At 43.5% G+C, this 20,633-nt stretch overlaps 4 non-coding genes across 4 annotated transcripts; all 4 read left to right on the plus strand.

Moving 5' to 3' along the window:
* The first annotated feature begins 1,578 nt into the window (after positions 1-1,578).
* trnav-cac (transfer RNA valine (anticodon CAC)) lies at positions 1,579-1,651 on the plus strand. Its single transcript has one exon. It is a non-coding gene; the product is annotated as a tRNA-Val (tRNA).
* A 4,972-nt stretch (positions 1,652-6,623) lies between these two features.
* On the plus strand, positions 6,624-6,697 carry trnat-ugu (transfer RNA threonine (anticodon UGU)). Its single transcript has one exon. It is a non-coding gene; the product is annotated as a tRNA-Thr (tRNA).
* Positions 6,698-9,984: 3,287 nt separating this feature from the next.
* trnas-gcu (transfer RNA serine (anticodon GCU)) lies at positions 9,985-10,066 on the plus strand. Its single transcript has one exon. It is a non-coding gene; the product is annotated as a tRNA-Ser (tRNA).
* Positions 10,067-19,472: 9,406 nt separating this feature from the next.
* trnat-agu (transfer RNA threonine (anticodon AGU)) lies at positions 19,473-19,546 on the plus strand. The gene has a single exon. It is a non-coding gene; the product is annotated as a tRNA-Thr (tRNA).
* The last annotated feature ends 1,087 nt before the right edge of the window (positions 19,547-20,633 follow it).

Consider the following 20,633-nt stretch of genomic DNA (forward strand, 5'->3'; position numbering starts at 1 on the left):
TAGCTTGTTACTCGATGCCTCTTTTTATGAAGTCCAGGATCCAATTTCCTTTTCAACCGCTTTCTCAACCTGTTCTGAAGTCTTCAACGATTTGTGCACATAAACCACCAGATCTCTCTGGGCCTGTACCCATTTTGGAGTTGTACCCTCTAGTTTATATTGCCTCTCCTGGTTCTTCCTACCGAAATGTATCATTTCGCATTTCTTTGCGTTAAATTTCATCTGCCACGTGTCCGCCAATGCCACCGGCCAATCTATAACCTCTTGAAGTCTGTCACCATCCTTCACACTGTTTACTACCCTTCCAAGTTTTGTGTCATCTGCAAATTTTGAAATTGTGCCCTGTACACCCAAGTCCAAGTCATTAATATAAATCAAGAAAAGCAGTGGTCTCAGCATTGACCCCTGGGGAACACCATTGTACACCTCCCTCCAGTCCAAAAAACAACCAATCACCACTACTCTCTGCTTCCAGTCCCTTATCCAATTCTGTATCCATGTTTCTACTGCCCCCTTTAATCCATGGACCTCAATCTTACTGATAAGCCTATCCTGCGAAACTTTATCAAACACCTTCTGAAAGTCTGTATGCACCGCATCAACTCCGTTGCTTCATTAACCCTCTCTGTTAACTCATCAAAAAACTCTATCAAGTTCGTTAAAGACGATTTGCCTTCAACAAACCCATGCCGGCTTTCCTAATCAAGCCTCAGTCGTCCAAGTGACTGTTAATTCTGTCCCGGATTATCGTTTCTAAAAGTTTCCCCACCATTGAGGTTAAAGTGACTGGCATATAGATGCTGGCTTTATCCTGACACCCTTTTTTGAACAAGGATGTAACATTTGCAATTCTCCAGTCCTCTGGCACCTCCCCCGTATTTATAGATGTTTAGAAGATTATAGCCAGCAGCTCTGCTATTTCCACCCTTACTTCCCTCAGCAGCCGACGATGCATCCCATCCGGCCGGTTGACATATCTACTTTAAGTACAGCTGGCCTTCCAAGTATCTCTTCTTTATCAATGTTTAGCCCATCCAGTATCTCAACCATATTTTCCTTTACTGAGACTCTGGCAGCATCTTCTTCCTTGGTAAAGACGTATGAAAAGTATTCATTTAGTATCTCGGCCATCACCCTCTGCCTCCGTGAATCGTTCTCTTTTATGGTCCTTAATCAGAGTAGGGCTCCTACTGCCCGTTTAATATTTACATGCCTGTAGAAGACTTTTGGATTCCCTTTTATATTGGCCGCCAGTCAATTCTCATACTCTCTCTTTGCCCCTCTTATTTCCTTTTTCACTTCCCCTCTGAACTTTCTATATTCAGCCTGGTGAATGAATGAATGAAAAACATGTTGGATTTCCGTCAGTCGGAAACAGAAAGTTATTGGTTGATTAATGGCGATTTGAACAACTGTTCGTCTTTTTACTTAGTTGAATGATTTTTGCGAAATTAATAGAGCAAACTATTTTGTAAAAGTTAATTTCCTGAAGGAGAACCGGCCCGTCTCCCAGCACTGAGAACATTTGTAGACGGCAACTATCTTCCGAGCATTTCCTATAACTGTTTGCACAGCAGCGTTTCCGTAGTGTAGTGGCTATCACGTTCGCCTCACACGCGAAAGGTCCCCGGTTCGAAACCAGGCGGAAACATTTTCAAAACGTTATCCACTAAAAATCAATAAATATGAAAAAACGCAAGAATTCACTCTGTGGTGAAATATGAATAAAATACAGAACCGGTATATTTTCCTTTATCTGTCCAGTTCGACACACACTCAAACATTACAAAAATTCCGAAAATGTCTCTCCCTCACTCCAGTTTCCTGCCCTGACTGTGCAGAATTTCCCTCTCAAAGCTCCTCATTGCGACTGGTTTAAGTTGATTTGTGAGAGACCATTAAAGGACCCTGAAGAGCGGCCTCGGTTAATAACTACAGTTCGAAACAGCATTGCAGCCGCGGCAACAAACACATCAGTTTTTCGAAGTTCGATGTTCCCCAGCTCCCGGATTGAGTGCGGCCACGACAGCAACGACATTCAGGCCGCCTGTCCGGCCCCGCTCCCTCCAATCACAGGTTGCTGTCGGAAAGCTGCAAATGCCGCCTCAGACAGCGCAATACTGCCCATCCCTGGCGGACAATATACCACCGAAGCTTTCACCACACATCGCAGGCATCATCTGTCCCGCAGTGTTCTTGCTTCGCTGCAAACACAGAACTTGCCAGCTGTTTCAAAGTTTATTGTCTGAACAAGGATTTAAACTCTGCACACTCAAATCACTGGCCGCTTATGCAAGTCTGATAGTCCACCGACTGAGCTACCCAGACTCAATATTACAAAAAGATCCATTATACAGATTTATGGTAGGAATCTGAATTATCCCTTGTAGACGTCGAACTGGGGTGAAATCCCTTTTATAAAATTCTCAGTAACGTGTTGAGGAGAATCCTTGTTTCTGTTGAACATGATGTAAGAAACAGACAGCGAATTCGTGAGTTTACAATTCTTCCTGTTTGTGCCAAATGTCTTGTCATTCGTTAGCACCAATTAAAATAACACTTTACCCAGTGGCTCAAAAGCTAATCTTGTCCCACACGGGAGTTAGAAAAGGTCTCTCGATCTATCAGCGTATTATCATCTGTAAGCTGAATAATTTCACCCGTTACACAGTGACATCAGGCAGAATATTTCCCTTCCAAATTTTCCCCACACGAAACTTCCAACCGATGAATATCGGCTTCACGAAAAGAAGAATTGTGTGTTTGGTTCTTCAGATTTAAAGATCTCGTACCGGCCCCTTTGCGGCATCAGCTGACGCTAATCGCCCCCTCTTCCCCTGTAAACAATTAAACTCGCACCTACTGTTGCAAGACGGGAGTCTAGAGGAACCCAAGTGCCCACATGGGAACACTAAGAAGCAGATGCGTGACGGAACAGACCAGTTGTACCTTGAACTCCGGTCAAAATGTTCGGAGTAAAATGTTCGACTGTTCTCGGTGAGGCTGAAACTCACAACCTGGGCATTTCTGAAGCTGATAAAAGTGCCGCACGCTGACCGCTTGCGCTTCAAGAGCTTCGAGATCTTTCTCCGATTTCTCCAAGAAGCCTCCAATCAAGATGCGCTTTGATAAATATCCGCAGTGACCTTTAAAAGCCGTGGAATCTGAAACAAAACCCCAGAAGATAAGAACTTTTAATTTTATTATTATTAACTTAGGGACAATTTTTGATGGTACTTTAAGGAGGATTTGGGCAAAGTGTGAGACGAAATTGGGAAACTCTCCCTGGGATGTCGTTGATTGAAGAGATGGGCGTTATTTCATTTGAAAACCGAGGCTCGGAACTTTCTGATGGAGAAGTGTGATAGAAGATTGTGGTTAGTGACAGTTGCCGGTGAGATCGAGACGAGAGGGAGAAAAGTCAAAGTCACAGCTGTGACATCTCTAGTGCTCTGCTTAGCTGTAATATTTAAAAAGTAATGTACAGTACAGAGCAAGCCGATTTGGTATCGGTTATCAAAAATACTAAAAGACACGTGGTCAATCGCGGATTTGTGAAGAGGGAACGGATTTAACCGCCAGACCGAAATCATTCCCCATGAATCTGAAGCGTCTTGCGGAAAACGGCAGCGCGAACTGTGACGTTCGTGTCATGACTTGAAAGACCCTCGAATTACCGACAGTATCTTTGAACGAGTTGTGTCAGCAAAACCGTGATTGAAGCCGCTTTGCATTTGTCAAACGTGTAGGTGACGATATTGGGATTGATAAAGGTCGATATCAAATATTTGAAATATTACCATACGTCATGACCCGAAAATTGACTGTAAAATCGAGTTTTTCCTGTAAGTCGTGAATTGAAGGGAAAGGCGCACCAATCAGATCAGAGATAATGTATAAAACTTGATATCAACCACCAGGTTTCCCCTTTTTTTCGGCGTTTAAAACAATCTATTTCACAGTTTGTCAAACCCGAAACAGCCTCTGGGATTTGTTGATTGGAATTTCAATGCAAATTGGGACCGTCACTAAGTATCGGAACAAATATACCCGCTGAGGTTTCGGGGTTGTTACTGGTTTATTGATATCAGTGAGTCACCGATTTTAAACTAGGTGAGGGTCTCAACCTGAGGTAAGAGCCTGGGATAGACAAGAGATTCTTCAATGTATCAAGTTAAATTACACTGATACTTCCAACACTGTACATCACATCCCTTAAACATTGTTACCTGTTACTACATAAAACTGGTGAGGGTGGAAACGGGAAACAACGGAAAAAACCTTCATTGTATCCAACTTATTAATATTATTATTATACAAACAATGTACAGCCTATCCCATAAAAAAACTCAATGCTAAACCAGTCGTCAGTCCCAGAGCCGCTGTGCCCGTGATGTGATTTGCATCCGATTCTGACTGACTGAGTATCAGACGCGCTCCCGTCAACAGAAAACGGTTGTGGCCGGATTCATAAGAGAAAAATGAGGACCGACCTCCGCATAACCTGTCTTCATAATTTAACCATTTTAGCCCCGGTATCATTCTGGTGAATCTGCGCTGCACCCCCTCCAAGGCCAACATTTCCTTCCTGAGATGTGGTGCCCAGAACTGAATGCAATACTTTAAATTGTTTCTCAGCAGGGATTTCTATCTGTCACATACTTCCCCCCTTTGAATATCGGCTTCCCTGAAATAAAGGCCAACATCCCATGAGACATTTAAATTAATTTTTCTCCCATTCCACTGGCTTTGAGCGATTTCTGTACTTGGACCCCTGAATATCTCTGCTCCTCCACAGTTCCTAGCTTCTCACCATTTAGAAAATACTCTGATCTATCTTGCTTCGGTCCAAAGTAAATGAGCTCACACTTGCCCATTTTGAAAGTTTGAACAGACTGGGGCTCTTCTGTATAGAAAAGAGAAGACTCGGGGGTGACCTGATCTAGGACTTTAAGATTATGCAAGGGTTTGATAGGTTCGACGTAGATAAGGTGTTTGCACTTGCGGAGGTGAGGACTCCAAATCATTGGAGCCATGAACATCAGGTATTCACTATTTAATTCAATATGGCATTCAAGAGGAACACATTCACCCAGAGAGTCGTTAGAATGTGCAATTCGCTCCCACAAGGAGTAGTTTAGGCGAATAGCATGGATTCGTTTACGGCGAAGCTAGATAAACACATGGAGGAGAAAGGATTATAAGGGTTTGCTCATACGGTTAGATGAAGAGGGGATGGCGGTGGCGTGTCTTCAGCATAAACACCGGCATAATCTAGTTGGGCCGAATTGCCTTTTTCCGTGATGTACATTCTTTGTAATTCTATGTAACTCCATCTGCCACAATTTTGCCAACTCCCTTAATCTTTCAATTTCCCTTTGCAACTTTATGCTTCCATTTACACGACTCAGTGTGACACCTAACTTGGTGTCAGCGACAAACGTGGATATACGGCAGTCTATTCCGTCGTCTACGTCATTTATACACCGGGTCTCTGTCTCCCACCTTCTAACCAACTCCCTACCCGTTTCAATAGGTTGCTTTAAATTCTACGCACTCCCATTTATGTTAACAGTCTCTTCTGTAGTTCCTTATCGAATCCCTCTGGAATTCAATATTATATAACACCCATAGACATTCCATTATCTACCACGTTAGATATATCTTCAAAAAGTTCAACTAGCTTTGTTGGACTTGACTTACCCTTTACAAATCCATGCTGGTTCTGTCTGATTACTTCATATTTGTCCAAGTGCTCAGGCATTCTTTCCCTAATGATGGATACTGGTAACTTCCCCACAACAGACGTCAGACTAATGGGTCTATAATTTCCAACTTCATCTCTCCTACCCATCCTAAATAATGGAGTGACATTGACAATGTTTCAATCAAAGGAACAATTCCTGAATCAAGAGAGTTTGAACGATCATGACTAAAACATGTGCCATTTCCTCGCCTATTCCTCTTAGTCCCCTCGGGTGGTAACGATCAGGTCCTGGAGATTTGTCTATCTTTATTCTAATTATTTTCTCCATTGCCATGATTTTACTTATACTGAATCCCCATGATTTATTTACAGTTGTCCTCGTGTCTCTGGTATGTTAGCTTCATTTTGTTCTGTGAAGTAAATATTTCGCAATTCTGCCATTTCCTGATATTCAATTACAATATCACCTCCATCTGTCTTTAAGGGGCTCACATTACTCTTAGTCACCCTTCTTTCTCTTAAAGTACTGGTAAAAACCTTGATTGTTGTCCTCATTTTCCCTCAAAGGTTTTTCTCTTTTCCCTGATTGTTCCTCTTCCGGTTTTTATTTTCAGCACCGCAATAAATAATACTTTGCTCTAAAGTTCGGCTCAATAGTTCTTTACTGTCAGAGAGAGAATTGTCTGATCCCCGAATTTAGTTGATATAACAAACACAAGCACACATAATCATCGGTGTATCAACGCACTGATGGATACACAAAGATGAACACAGCGAGAAATGTAGGAAGTATCGGGATGCACAGGTGAACGGACAAGCGAAAGAGACAAAATAAAACGGTCTGAACCCCGAACAGACAGTAACGTGTCGTTGATAGATGTTAGTGAGAGGAGGTGTGGGCAGTCTGCAATCAATTGGCGCTGTGGCTTAGTTGGTTAAAGCATCTGTCTTGTGAACAGGCGATCCTGGGTTCAATTCCCAGCAGTACCTTATACAACATATTATTTTTACCTAATTTGTGGAATTAAGCGACAAAATAACACTGTGGTGTTTGTACTTCTTCAGGTTTCAGTCGGAAACAGATATCAAGATGACTGCTCAAAAACGCCCTTTCATTATTCTGACAGAACTCTCATAGAATGTGTCTGTAACATGTTCATTTCAGGACACGTTCTTCTTTCCAGTCTCGTTGGGGTCGGGGGATAATTCACGATTTGAAGTTTAAACCCGGAAGTAGTCCTAATTTGGACCGAGATTTGTGATCTTGACCTGCGGTACAAACGTTTGCAAACTGGAAAATGAAAGCCCGAAATCACTCCACCTGAATCCCCTGGCCCGAATGAAATATATCCCAGGATGTTAATAGAAGCAAGGAAGGAAATAGCGGAGGCTCTGACCATCGTTTTCCAATCCTCCCTGGTTACAGGTGTGATGCCGGAGGATTGGAGGACCGCTAAAGATGTACCGTTGTTTAAAAGGGAGAAAGGGGTAGATCGAGTAATTTGTGGCCAGTCAGCCTAACCTCGGTCAGACTGAAGGTATTCCATTAAATCTACACTGTACTTCCTCCACAGCCAATACTGGGAGGAGGGGACTGTTGGCTGACAAGCCTCAGCTGCACAAGGAGAGGGAGACTGACCCACGCTCTCTCTTATTTCTGGGATGTGCTACTTTTGAAAAAAAAAGGTGAGTATCTCTGTACCTTTAAACTCGCCGTCTCACTGCACGTGTATTTAAAGTGTATCGTAGGACGGTGTGTGAGTGTCTCTGTACCTTTAAACCCTCTGGCTCTCTACACAGGTATTGACAGTGTATTGTAGGACGATGTGAGTGTCTTTATACCTTTAAATTCTCTGTTTCACTGCACAGCATTGACAGTGTATTGTAGGATGATGTGAATGGGATGAGGTTCTGTGGGGCGAAGTGTAGCCGATTGGGAGCAGCGCCCGTTTGCGGGTTGAGTATTGCACGCTTGATTTTCTCGCTCCCTTATTTCTTTCTCTCTTTCTTTCTTTCATCGCCTTATATCCTATCCTTTCTTTCACTCTCTTTTCATTTCTATTATTTCATTCTTTTTCTTTCTGCCTCCAGCACCTTTGTCTGTGTCCTGTCTTTGTTCTCTCATGTTTCTCTGCTGAAAGATCCATAATTCAGACCCGCCGCTTCTTCCAGATTTTTTTCCTTCCACAATCATGGTCTATTTCATTGACACTTTACTGCGGCCTTGCCTACTCTAACATTCACTTTCAAAGTCTTACACCTTTGAGTTTGCACTGCATTGACCGCTGTTTCTCGGGGGCACATGTCCCGTTCGCATCAATGTCCATTTGTGCCTTGAAACCAGTCGATACATTTCCATCTGATCCAGAGACAAGCTCAAAGAAAGCAGGGCTGGCATTCGGAAGGACAGCGCATACTTTTCCGTGAAATTTCCATGGGGTATCTTGTGATACGCGGGATGTTAACTGAAGAACTGGGTTTTGTTTTCATGGTCGTTGGCGCTTTTCCCCGAGCAGTTGATGTGCGGGAGAGACGGGCGGCGCTGCACAGCTGCGAATGACGGCTGAAAGGTGCACTTTTGGCAATCTGGGCGGTGCAGGAAGGTCGGAAATGTTCCGCTTGATCTTAATATGTCTGTGGAAATGTCCGATTGAAAAGTAATGAGGAGAAATGAAAAGAGCGGCAATGGTGAAAAGGTGTCGATTACAGGAGGTTGGCCGTGAGCGAAAGGTCCTTGTAAAGCTCGGCGCGGAGGGGATTTTGTTCGGAAACGGCAGACTTTAAGCGCGTGAGGAAAGTAAAGTGCGAGCTGCGTCCTTGGGTCAAATTGGGTGTTTTCAGGACAACAGCCATTGTGAAAGCACAAAAATGAAAAACAGAAAATGCTGAAAACGCTGAGCAGGTCAGGCTGCACCTGTGGAGAAAGAACCGGAGGGAACGTTCCAGCTCTATGACCTTTATCATCAGAACTGAATGGTTTACTATTTGCGTGAGTAACTGCGCTGTCCAAGATGCGGACTTACATCTCCGAATTATGTAGATTCGTATCTCACTGCTGCCAGAATTTGTAGAGTTTTTCATTTTGGCCGCCTCACCAAAAACCCTTCTTTGACAAGAAGTGCTTTTCTGCATTGCTGGTTTACACCTGTTTGAACAATTCAGCAAAGTCTGGATTGCCACCCAACTGTTTCTTAGACGGAGGTGTTGGGACTGTAAGGTGTGATCTCGGTGAAGTATCAACCAATGTGCACAATGGCGCCCTGGTGAACCGAGCACCTCTTATAGTCAGTATAATATAAAAGATATCTAACATAATTATGAATTTCTTCTTTGCATCACACAAGGATTTATTATCAGGGAATGTACATGAGCAGGTCGATTTCCGTCACGCTCCGGTCGCTTTGCATCGCCTCCCACAAATAGAATAGAATCAGAGAGAGGTCACAGCACGAAAAGAGTCCATTCGGCACATCGAGTCCGTGCCGGCTCTCTGCAAGTGCAATCCAGATAGACCCACTCCCCCACCCTATCCCTGTAGCCCTGTATTTTCTTTCGTTTCAAATACTTATCCAGTTCCTTATCGAAGACTATGAGTGAATCTGCCTCCACCACCCCCTCGGGCGGTGTATTCCAGACCCTAAACACTCGCTGTGTGGAACAGTTTTTCCTCATGTCACCTTTGGTTCTTTTGCCAAACACCTTAAATCTATGTGCTCTGGTCCTTGAACCTTCCGCCAATAGGAACAGTTTCTCTCTATCTAATCTGTCCAGATCCTTCATGATTTTGAATAACTCTATCAAATCTCCTCGTAACCGTCTCTGTTCCAAGCAGAACAACCCCAGCTTCTCCAGTCTATCCATGAAATTAATACCCCATATCCCTGGACTCTTTACAGTAAATGTCTTCTGTTGGGATTTGGTATTAACATCGCCGAACCCCCACCATCAACATACTAGTGGTTATCATTAACCAGAAACATAACTGGACCAGCTACATAAATACTGTGGTTGCAAGAGCAGATCAGAGGCTGGATATTCTGAGCCAAGTCACTCACCTTCTAATTCCCGAAAGCCGTTCAACCATCTGCAAGGCGCAAGTTGAGTGAGTTGGAATACTCATGTGATGGTCATCGACCTGAAACGTTCACTCTGTTTCTGTGTCTAAAGATTCTGCCTGACCTGCTGAGGATAAACACATTTGCAGTTTCTATTTCAGGCTGGCAACATAGCCAGTATTTTCATTTTGAATAAAGGCCCTTTCGGTTATTTCCTTATGCGACGAGGTGGCCGAGCGGTTAATGCGATGGACTGCTAATCCATTGTGCTATGCACGCGTGGGTTCGAATCCTATTCTCGTCGGTATTTTGTTCAAGTTTTGTTTCTCTCATTCAGTCCACCCAGAAGATCGGGTCAAAGTCCCATCCTTCTCGAAACGGCAGACCGTGGGTATTGCATTGTTTGCTGAAGTCAGCAACAGTTCCTTCCAGGAAGGTGTTGAGATTGTAAGGTCGCGAAGTATCAGATTGTACATTGGTGTCATTGTAAATAGAGTAAATCTTATGGTCAACGTAAGAGAAACGTATGGACCACAATGAAGATTTATGACCGGATCATTCTGTGTCTGTGTCCGTTAAAAAGGGACGTACTGTTAGTCCCGGATTATTCCGTATCTGTGTCTGTTTAAAAGGGGTGTGCTGTAAGTCCCGGATCATTCTGTGTGCGTTTTACCCGATTTTCTTGATACCTTTTTCCTTCTGAACTGAAATAACGATCCTCTCTCGAGAAGAAGGTTCACCGCCTGCTTCGGGCAACTGGTAGGAAAAATAACAAAAACTGATGAGACCAAGTTCATTCCGCTGGACTTCCATTCCAATCTCCGCACTCTATCCCCCATTCAGTCCCACCCCCGCCTGGACATTGTAAGCTGCGATATTCATAAGGGAATGGAGAAGCCGAATATCACGGTTATAATTTTCTTGGTTGCTCAACACTGAATAGCCTCAATTGCAATGATTCAGAAGGTAATCATAGAATCATAGAATCTTACAGCACAGAAGGAGGCCATTCGGCCGTCGTGCCAGTGTCAGCTTTTTCGAAGACCTGTCCAAATTAGACCCACACCCCAGATTTTTCCCCATAACACTGCAAATTAGTCCTCTTCAATTATGTCCAATTGCCTTTTAAATGATCCTATGTAATCGGCTTCCACCACCCTTTCAGGAAGTGCGTTCCTGATCTTAACAACCCTCTGTGTGAAAAAAATTCTTCTCAATTCCCTTCCAGTTCTTTTGCCAATTATTTTCAATCTGTGATCTCCGGTTACCGACCCACTTACCAGAGGAAACAGTTTCTCCCTTCTCGCTCTTTCAAAACCCCTCATTATTTTGAATATCTCTATTAGGTCTCCCGTTAACCATCTCTGTTGTAAGGAGAATAATCCCAGCTTCTCCAATCTCTCCACATAACTGAAGTCCCTCATCACTGGTGACATCCAGGTCAACCTGCTCTGAATCCTCTTCAATGCCTTTTCATCCTAAAGTGTGGTGCCCAGATCTGTACAATATACTTCAGCTGAGGGCGAACCAATGATTTGTAAGGATTAGTATGATTTCCCTTTTTAATATATTCAATGCCCCTATTTACAAAGCCAAGTATCCCATACGCTTTCTTAACTACCTTATCAACTTGCCCTGTTCACTGAATATGCTCCCCCAGGTCCCTCTGCTCTTGCAACCCCCCATAAATTGTTCCATTTAGATTATACTGCCTCTCCATGTTCTTCTTCCAAAAGTGCATCACTTCACACTGATCGGCGTTAAATCTGTCACGTGACTGCCCATTTCACCAGTCTGTCGTTGTCCTCCTGAAGTCTGCTGCGATCTTCCTCACTATTTACTACATTACCAAGTTTTGTATCATCCGCAAACTTCGAAATTGTGCTCCCTATTGCCACATCCAAGTCATTTATATATAACAAGAAAAGCAATAATCCTAATACCGAACCCTGGGGGATCCCACTGCATATTTCTCTCCAGTCAGAAAGACATCCGTTCACCACGAATCTCGGCCTCCTATCCTTTAGCCAATTACTTGCCCACGTTTCCACCGACCCTTTAATCCCACGTGCTTCTAGTTTTCGAATAAGTCTGTAATGTGTTCATTTCTAAAATGTGTCCTCAAAATAAATATATCCCCATAATTTTATTGTTAAACAATGAGAATACAGATATAAAATCGAGTGCTAGATCGGGTTCATTCCCATTACCCGGAGGTGACGGGACCCGAGGAGGGAGAATCCCATCTGGGTTTATTTTTTCCGAAAACGGAGACGGAAAATAGCAAATCTCATCCCGTCGAAATCCAACAATTGGACGAAGAACCGACAGCCTTTTCCCATCCCGGGTTTGCAGACCTGGCTGTTGAAGGAAGCCTGATAAGTCCATTGGGGATCAACAGGGAAAGTGAAGAAACGCAGACAGAGATAGATAGATACATGCAAAGAAAAATAGTATAAATCTCCAATTCTGTGATTGAGCAGAATTTAGGTGGCAGCTTAAAGGAAATTCGTCGCATGTCGTGAAATCTTAGACGTGTACATAGGGCTGGATTCTTACATTATTTCTGAAAAAAGTAAACACTGCCTGATAACTACAGCTCTTATTTATTTGACCATTTTACAGTGGCGGTGTGAAGTGATTTCGAATCTCAGTGAATTTCAAGACCATGCTTGACCCACCCGTTTGGTCACCTACACGTCGCACGCGGTTGGAGACTGCGCAGGCTTATCACAGGAACTCTGCCAGACTGCATGTTCCAGACTTGTATCCAACGCTACACGTGCAGCCTGCAGCCGTGTGTGGATTGGTGGTTGAGTGTAGAACCCTCGCCTGCCGACGGGAAACCAGGGGTTTGGTTCCAGGCCAATGCAGCTTCCTTTACCTTTTGTATCTGTACCCATGAAATCGCCTGAATTGGGATAAATTCATGTGCCGGCTTCAATCTGTACAACTTCTTGAAAGATTATCTTCATTTCGTCTACGTGTCTTTCATGGACAAACCCTCTGCATTCTGCCCTCTGGTGTTCAAACATGCTCGGCTGGAGATAAGTCAAACCTGCCTTCTGCACTTGCTTCAAAGATGTGAGAAGCCAATTGGTGGTTTTTGACGAAAAATGGGGACGCAAGGGGGCTCATACCGGGATTTGAACCAGTGAAACTCCCTGAGCGAGAATCAGATCCAAAGTCCAACTGGTAACAGAGCCGTGCAGCCACTGTAAAATTTCGCTGCCACGCAGCCGATCCGCCATCCTTTCAGAACACCATGGCCATTCAAACTCGCTTTCTTGTACGATATACGATGTAGAGCAATATCAGGTACTGAACTAATTATTTCAGATCAACAATATTAGTCTCTCTTTATCAAATTTGTTTTGAATGTACGACTTGTATTATCAAGTAACACTTTACAGAATGAATTACTCTGAAACGACATTGTCGTCTGTCTCGGCATCGTCATAGTTTACACTCCACCATAAGTACACTTTACTCAAATTGCTGCTTTCATTCACCATGACAACGAAGAGCCACGAATGTGGAAACATTAGCTACGAATTTATCAGCTGGGTTGCACCTTTCCTTTTCCGAATTCCTCAGTCTTTTTTTTCTTTACCCTTCTCTGCTATTGTTGCAGGTTAGATCAGCCATCGCCGTTCAAGGAAGCCTGAGAAGTCCATTGTGGACAATACAGAGAGACAAGAGACGGAGACATGGAGAGATAGAGAGATGCAGGCAAAGAAAATAAAGAGTATAAATGTCAGGTTTTGCAAACTAGCAGAATTTATGTTACAGTTTGGGAGAGATTCCTTCTTGGGTCTTGAAATCTTGCAAGAGAAGATTGAACACAAGTTAAAAGCACCGGCCTCGCTGGAGAATCTCTCATTTTGGGAGAGAGATAAATGCGGTCAATTAACTCCAATTAATCTATTTCAGCACTGAAGGGATCTTTAAACAGTAGCTCTGCGAGCAGAATTCAAACCTGGGCAGGAAAACCTCAATTGAATTTTGAGTCCAACGCTTTAAACACTCGGCCACCGCAGCTGTAAACGGCATGTTCATTCAGATCGGATTCCAAATGGACACATGCTGCAGTTACAAACGCGCGCATTGATGGTGCTTGGGGTTGAATTCTTACCTGTTACGCTGGAGACCTTGGTTCGATTCCCGATACAATGCAGGATCATTCTGTAACAATGAGGAGCTGAAGAACAAAAGTATACTATTTCGCCCCTCGAGCCTTATGCGCAATTCAGTGAGATCCTGGTTGATATGTAACCTAACTGCATATTATCGCCTTAGCCCCATGTCCCTTAATGCATTTGGTTAACAAAAATCTATCAATTTCAGTTTTAAAATTAACAATTGAGCTCGCATCAACTGCCGTTTGCGGAAGAGAGTTCCAAACTTCGACCTCCCTTTGCTTGCAGAGGTGTTTCCCAACTTCACTCCTGAAAGTCCTGACCCTAATATTTCGGCTGCGTCCCCGAGTCCTGGACACGCTAACGGGCGGAAATCTTTTTTTTCTATTTACCCCATCAGTTCCCCTTAATATTTTGAAATGTTCGATCAAATCAGCACTTAATCTACTGAATTCGAGGCAAACCCGAGTTTATGTAATCTCTCCGCGTAATTTAAACTGTGAAGTCCAGGAAACATTCTAGTAAATCGACGCTGCACTCCCTTCATAGCCAATATATCCTTCCTAAGGTGCGTTGCCCAGATCCGAAGGCAATACTCCAGGTCTGGTCCAACCAGAGCTTTGTATAACTGTATCATAATGCCTATCCCCTTGTATTCGAGTCCTCTGGATATAAAGACCAACATTCCATTCACCTTTTTGATTATTTTTTGTCCCTGTCCATGACATTTTAATGATGTATGTTCATGGACACCGAAGTCTTTTTGGACCTCCACTGTTTCGATCTTTTCACCATTTAGAAAGTACTCTGATTTATCCTTTTAGGTCCAAAGTGGATGACCTCACACTTGACGAAATTCATATCGATTTGCACAATTTTGCACATGCATTTATTATATTAATGCCTCTCTGTAATTTTATGTTTCCATCTGCACTGCTCACAATGCTGCCCATCTTGGTGTCATCGGCAAACTTGGATATGTGGCTTTCTATCCCGTCATCTAATATCCGCCTGAATTGGGAAAAATCCAAATTCAGTTTCAATCTCCTCATCATCTTGAGACATTTTATTTGCTTCATGTGTATTGCGTCGACGAAACTTCGGCATTCAGTCCACTGGAGCTCAAACATCCTCCGGATATAATTCAGTTCCACCAACAGCAAAACTGAAAAGATGTGACTTTTCACCAATTGTCTAAACACATACGGCCTCGTCCGGGACTTGAACCCGGGACCTTTCGCATATCACTCAATGAAACTCCCTAAGCGAGAATCATACCCCTAGACCAACGAGCCGCTGTTACTTTAGTTGTGCAGCCAGTGTAAAAGTTGGTTGCGTCTCACAGCCGATCGCCCATCCTTTCAGACCACTTCGATCCATTCAATCTCGTTTTCTGTTCGGGTGGACAGCAATATCAAGTTGTGCACCAACTATCTCCATTCACCAATATTAGTCTCCCTTTACCAAATTGCTTTCAAGTGCACGACTTGAGATATCAAGTAAGACGTTTCAGAATTAGTTGCTCTTAAAATACATTGCTTGTGAGGATACTCAGAGTCGTGTCGATTTATGGCACGCTCTGTTCCCTTTGCATTGCAACCAACACATAGAATTGAATCATAGAAAGCTTACAGCACGGAAAGAGGCCATTCGCGCCATCGAGTCCGTGCGAGATCTCTGCAAGAGCAATCCAGCTGGAACCACTCCCCCGCCTTTCCCCGAAGCCCTGCATTTTGTTTCCTTTCAAGTACTTATCCAGCTCCCTTTTGAAGGCCATGATTGAATCTGCCTCCATCACACCCTCGGGCAGCGCATTCCAGATCCGAACCTCTCGCTGTGTAAAAAAGTTTTTCCTCATGTCACCTTTGGTTATTTTGCCAATCATTTTAAATCTATGTCCTCTGGTTCTTGACCCTTCCGCCAATGGGAACAGTTTCTCTCCATCTTCCATGCCGAGATCCTTCATGATTTTGAATACCTCTATCAAATCTCGACAAAACCGTCTCTGTTCCAAGGAGAACAACCTCAGATTCTCCGGTCGATCCACGTAAGTAAAGTCCCTTATCCCTGGAATTATGACAGTATTTTTTTCTGCACCCCCTCGAAGGCCTTCACATCTTTCCTGAAGTGCGGTGTCCCGAACCCCACACAAAATTTCAGTTGTGTTCGAACCAGTGTGTTATAAAGTTTCATCCTGACTTCTATACTTTTGTACTTTTACACTCTATACATCTATTTCTAAAGCCCAGGATCCGGTATGCTTTTTAACCGCTTTCTCAACCTGCCCTGCCACATTCAACGATTTGTACACATAAACCCCTCTTTGTTCCTCTACCGCTTTTACATTTGTGCCCTGGAGTTTATTTTGCCTCTCCTCGTTTTTCCGACCGAAATGTATCACTTCGCATTTTTTTTGCGTTAAATTTCATCTGACCCGTCTCCGCCCATGCCACCAGCATGTCTATATCATTTGAAGTTCATCGCTATCCTTATCATTTTTTACGACTCTTCCAAGTTTTGTTTCATTTGCAAATGTTGAAATTGTGCTCTGTGCACTCAAGTCCAAGTCATTAATATATAAAAGAAAAGCAGTGGTCCCAGCAATGATCCCTGGGGAACACCACTGTACAACTCTCTCCAGTTCGAAAAACAACCGTTCACCAGTAATCTGTTTCCTTCTGTTCGTCAATTCTGCATTTATGTTGTTTCTGCCCCGTTTATTCCATGGGCCGCAATCTTGATCAGAAGCAGACCATGCGGCACTTTAGCAAACACCTTTTGAAAGTCCTCATACACCACATCAACCAAATTGCCCTCATCTATCCTCTCTGTTACCTCATCAAAAAACTCTAACAGGCCTGTTAACCACAATTTGCCTTTAACAAATCCGTGCTGCCTTTCCCTAATCAATCCACCCTCGTCCAAGTGACTGTTAATTCTGTCCCGGGTTATCGTTTCGAAACGTTTCCCCACCACTGAGGTTAAACTGACTGACCTATAGTTGCTGGGTTTAATCGTACACCCTTTTTTGGACAAGGGTGTAATCTTTGTAACTTTCCAGTCCTCTGGCACCACACACATATCTCAGGATGTTGGTAGATTATGGCCAGTACCTCTGCAATTTGCACCCTTACTTCCCTCAGCAACCGAGCATGCATCCCATCCGGACGTGGTGGCTTATCTACTTTAAGTACAGCCAGCCGTTCAAGTGCCTCTTCTTTATCAATTTTTAGACAATCCAGTATCTCAACGATAACTTCCTTTGCTGATACTCTGTCTTCTTGGTAAAGACAGATGCAAAGTATTCATTTGGTACCCAGGCCATCCCCTCTGCCTCCATGAGTAGATCTCCTTTATCGTGCCTAATCGGCCTCACCCCTCCTCTGACTACCCGTTTACTGTTTGCATGCCTGTCGAAGTCTCTTGGGTTCCCTTTTATGTTGGCCGTCAGTCTATAGTCATAATTCTCCTTGCCTCTCATTTCCTTTTTCACTTCCCCACTGAACTCCCTAAATTCGGCCTGGTGAATGAGCGGATAAAAAAAGTAAGCAATTCTTTCAGCCGGAAACAGAAAGTTACTGGATGATCAATGGCGATTTGAACAAATATTCGTCTTTTTTACAGAGTTGAATGAGTTTTGCGAAATTAATACAGTGAACTAACACAATAAAGTTCAATTCCTGATCGGAAACCGCCTCAGACAGCGCATTACTGCCCATCCCTGGGAAACAAGATACTATCGAAACTTTGACAACACATCGCAGGTCCCCCTGCAAAGACACAGCTTGCCAGCTGTTCCGAAATTTGGAGCCTGGACATGGAGTTAAACGCTGGACCTTCAGCTCACTACCCACTTTAAAAGTCTGATACTCTACCGACTGAGCTACCCAGGCTCGATACTACATAAGCTCCCATCGTACATATTCATGGGAGATCTCTGAATTAACCCTGCAGCCGTCGAGCAAGGGTGAGGACCGTTTGATAAAATTCTCAGCAACGTGTTGAGGAGAATCCTTGTTTCTGTTGAACAAGATGTAAGAAACATGAACAGTGAACTCGTGAGTTTACAATTCTTCTTGTTTGTGCCAAATGTCTTGTCATTCGTTAGCAGCAATTAAAATAACACTTTACCCACCGGCTCAAAAGCTGAACTTGTCCCACACGGGAGCTGGAAACGGCCTCTCGACCTTTCAGCGTATTAACATCTGTGAGCTGAATAATTTCACCCGTTACACAGTGAAACCAGGCAGCATATTTTTCTTCCAAATTTTCCCCACACGAAACTTCCAACCGATCAAAATCGGCTTAAAGAAAATAATTGTTTGTTTGGTTCTTTAGATTTAAAGATCTTGTACCGGCCCCTTTGCCATATGAGCTGCCGCTAAAAGCCCCCTCTCCCCCTTTGAACAAGTAAACTGGCACTTGCTATTGAAAGACGGTAGGCCAGAGGAACCCAAGTGCCCACATGGGAAAACTAAGAAGCCGATTGTTGACCTCCATACGTTTGTCCCACAAGGGCGTGTTGTAAAAACGACTGGTTGTTAACAAGATGCGTTATGGAAGATACCATTTGTACCTTGAACTCCGATCAAAATGTTCAGAGAAAAAGGTTTGATTGTTTTAGAAGACGCTCGAACTCACAACCTGGTCATTTCTGGAGCCCATACTGCTATAAATAAGTAACGCACGCTTAACAATTGTACAATACGAGAGCAGCGAACAACCGACAGCATCAGCGCTCCTGCCAAACAGCTTTATTTTCGGTCTCTCAATTATCACTTCGAGATCTTTCTCAAACAGAAGCCTCCAATCAAGATGCGCTTCGTTAAATAACAATTCCTAAATCAAGAGAGTTTTGATCGATCATGACTAAAGTGTGTACAATTTCCTCACCTGTTCCATTTCATCCCCTGGGGTGGAAACCATCAGGTCCTGGAGATTTGTCGATCTTTCGCCTCCTCTTTTTCTCCATTGCCATTATTTTACTTTTACTGAATCCCCTTGATTTATTAACAGTTTTCCTCGTGTCTCTGGTATGTTAGCGTCATCCATTTCTGTGACGAGCGATGCAAAGTAAAAAATTAGCAACTCTGCCATTTCCTGATTTTCAATTACAATATCACCTCCATCTGTCTTTAAGCAGCCCACATTACTCTCAGCCTCCCTTCTTTCTCTTAATATACTCGTAAAAACCTTGAGAGTTGTCCACATTTTCCCTCACAAGTTTTTCTCCTTTTCCCTTTTTGCTCCTCTTACGCTTTTTTTTAGTTTCAGCACCACAATAAACAACACTCCGCTGTAAAGTTCGGCTCAATAGTTCTCCAATGTCAGAGCGAGAATTCTCTGAAGCCCTGATTTATTTAATGTCACAAATACAATCACACATAATCATCCATTTATCAACGCACTGAAGGATACACAAAGATAAACACAGCGAGAAATGCAGTCAGTGTCGGGATGCACAGGTGAACGGACAAGCGAAATGGACAGAGATAAAACGGCCTGAACCCCCAACAGTGAAGTGTCGCTGATAGATATTAGTGAGGAGGTGGGGGCACCCTGTCATCAATTGGCGCTGTGGCTTAGTTGGTTAAAGCATCTGTTTAGTAAACAGGAGATCCTGGGTTCAACTCCCAGCAGCGCCTTGTGCAGCTCATTACTTTACCTAATTTATGCAATAAAGCGACAAAATAACAATGTGGTGTTCGTGTTTGTTCAGGTTTCAGGAGGAAACGGATAACAGAATGACTGTTCAAAAACGCCCTTTCATTCCACAGACAGACCTCTCAGAGAATGTGTCTGCAACACGTTAATGAAAGGACACGTTCTTGTTTCTGGGCTCGTTGGGATCGGGGTATAATTCACGATTTGAGGTTCAAAGCCGGACGTCGTCCGAATTTGGACCAAGACTTGTGATCTTGACCTGCCGGACAAACGTTTGCAAAGAGGAAAAAGAAGTCCTCAAATCGCTCGACCTGAATCTGCAGGTCCAGATGAAATATATCCCAGGATGTTAACAGAAGCAAGGAAGGAAATAGCGGAGGCTCTGACCATCATTTTCCAATCCACCCTGGCAAAAGGTGTCGTGCAGGAGGATTTGAGGATTGCTAACGTTGTACCATTGTTGAAAACGGGAGACAGGGATAGATCGAGTAAATACAGGCCAGTCGGCCTGAACTCGAGCTGAAGTATGAATCGTCATTTCGAAAGGCACGGATTAATCAAGGACAGTCAGCGTGGATTTGTTAAGGGATGGTCGTTTGAATTGAATTACTTGAGGAGGTATCAAGGAGGATCGATGAGGGTATCGCGATTGATGAAATCAACATGGATTTTAACGAGGCTTTTGACAAAGTCCTACAGGGCAGATTTGTCAAAAATGTAAAAGCCCATTGGATCCAATGGACATTGGCAAGTTGAATCCAAAATTGGCTGAGTGGCAGGAAGCAAGCGGTTGTGGTCGACGGGTGCTTTTGTGACTGGAAGGCTGTTTCGAGTGGGGTTCCATGCGGCTTCGTACTCGGTCCCTGCTTTTCATGGTACAGATCATTGATTTAGATTTAAATGTAGGGGGCATGATGAAGAAATTTGCAGATGATACAAAAATTGTTCCTGTGGTTGAGAGTGAGGAGGAAAGCTGTCGACTGCAGGAAGATATCCATAGAGCAGACAGGTGGAAAGAAAAGTGGCAAATGCAATTCAATCTGAAGAAGTGTGAGGTAATGCATTTAG

Source organism: Heptranchias perlo, chromosome 20 (genome assembly GCF_035084215.1).
Source record: "Heptranchias perlo isolate sHepPer1 chromosome 20, sHepPer1.hap1, whole genome shotgun sequence".
Lineage (NCBI taxonomy): Eukaryota > Metazoa > Chordata > Chondrichthyes > Hexanchiformes > Hexanchidae > Heptranchias > Heptranchias perlo.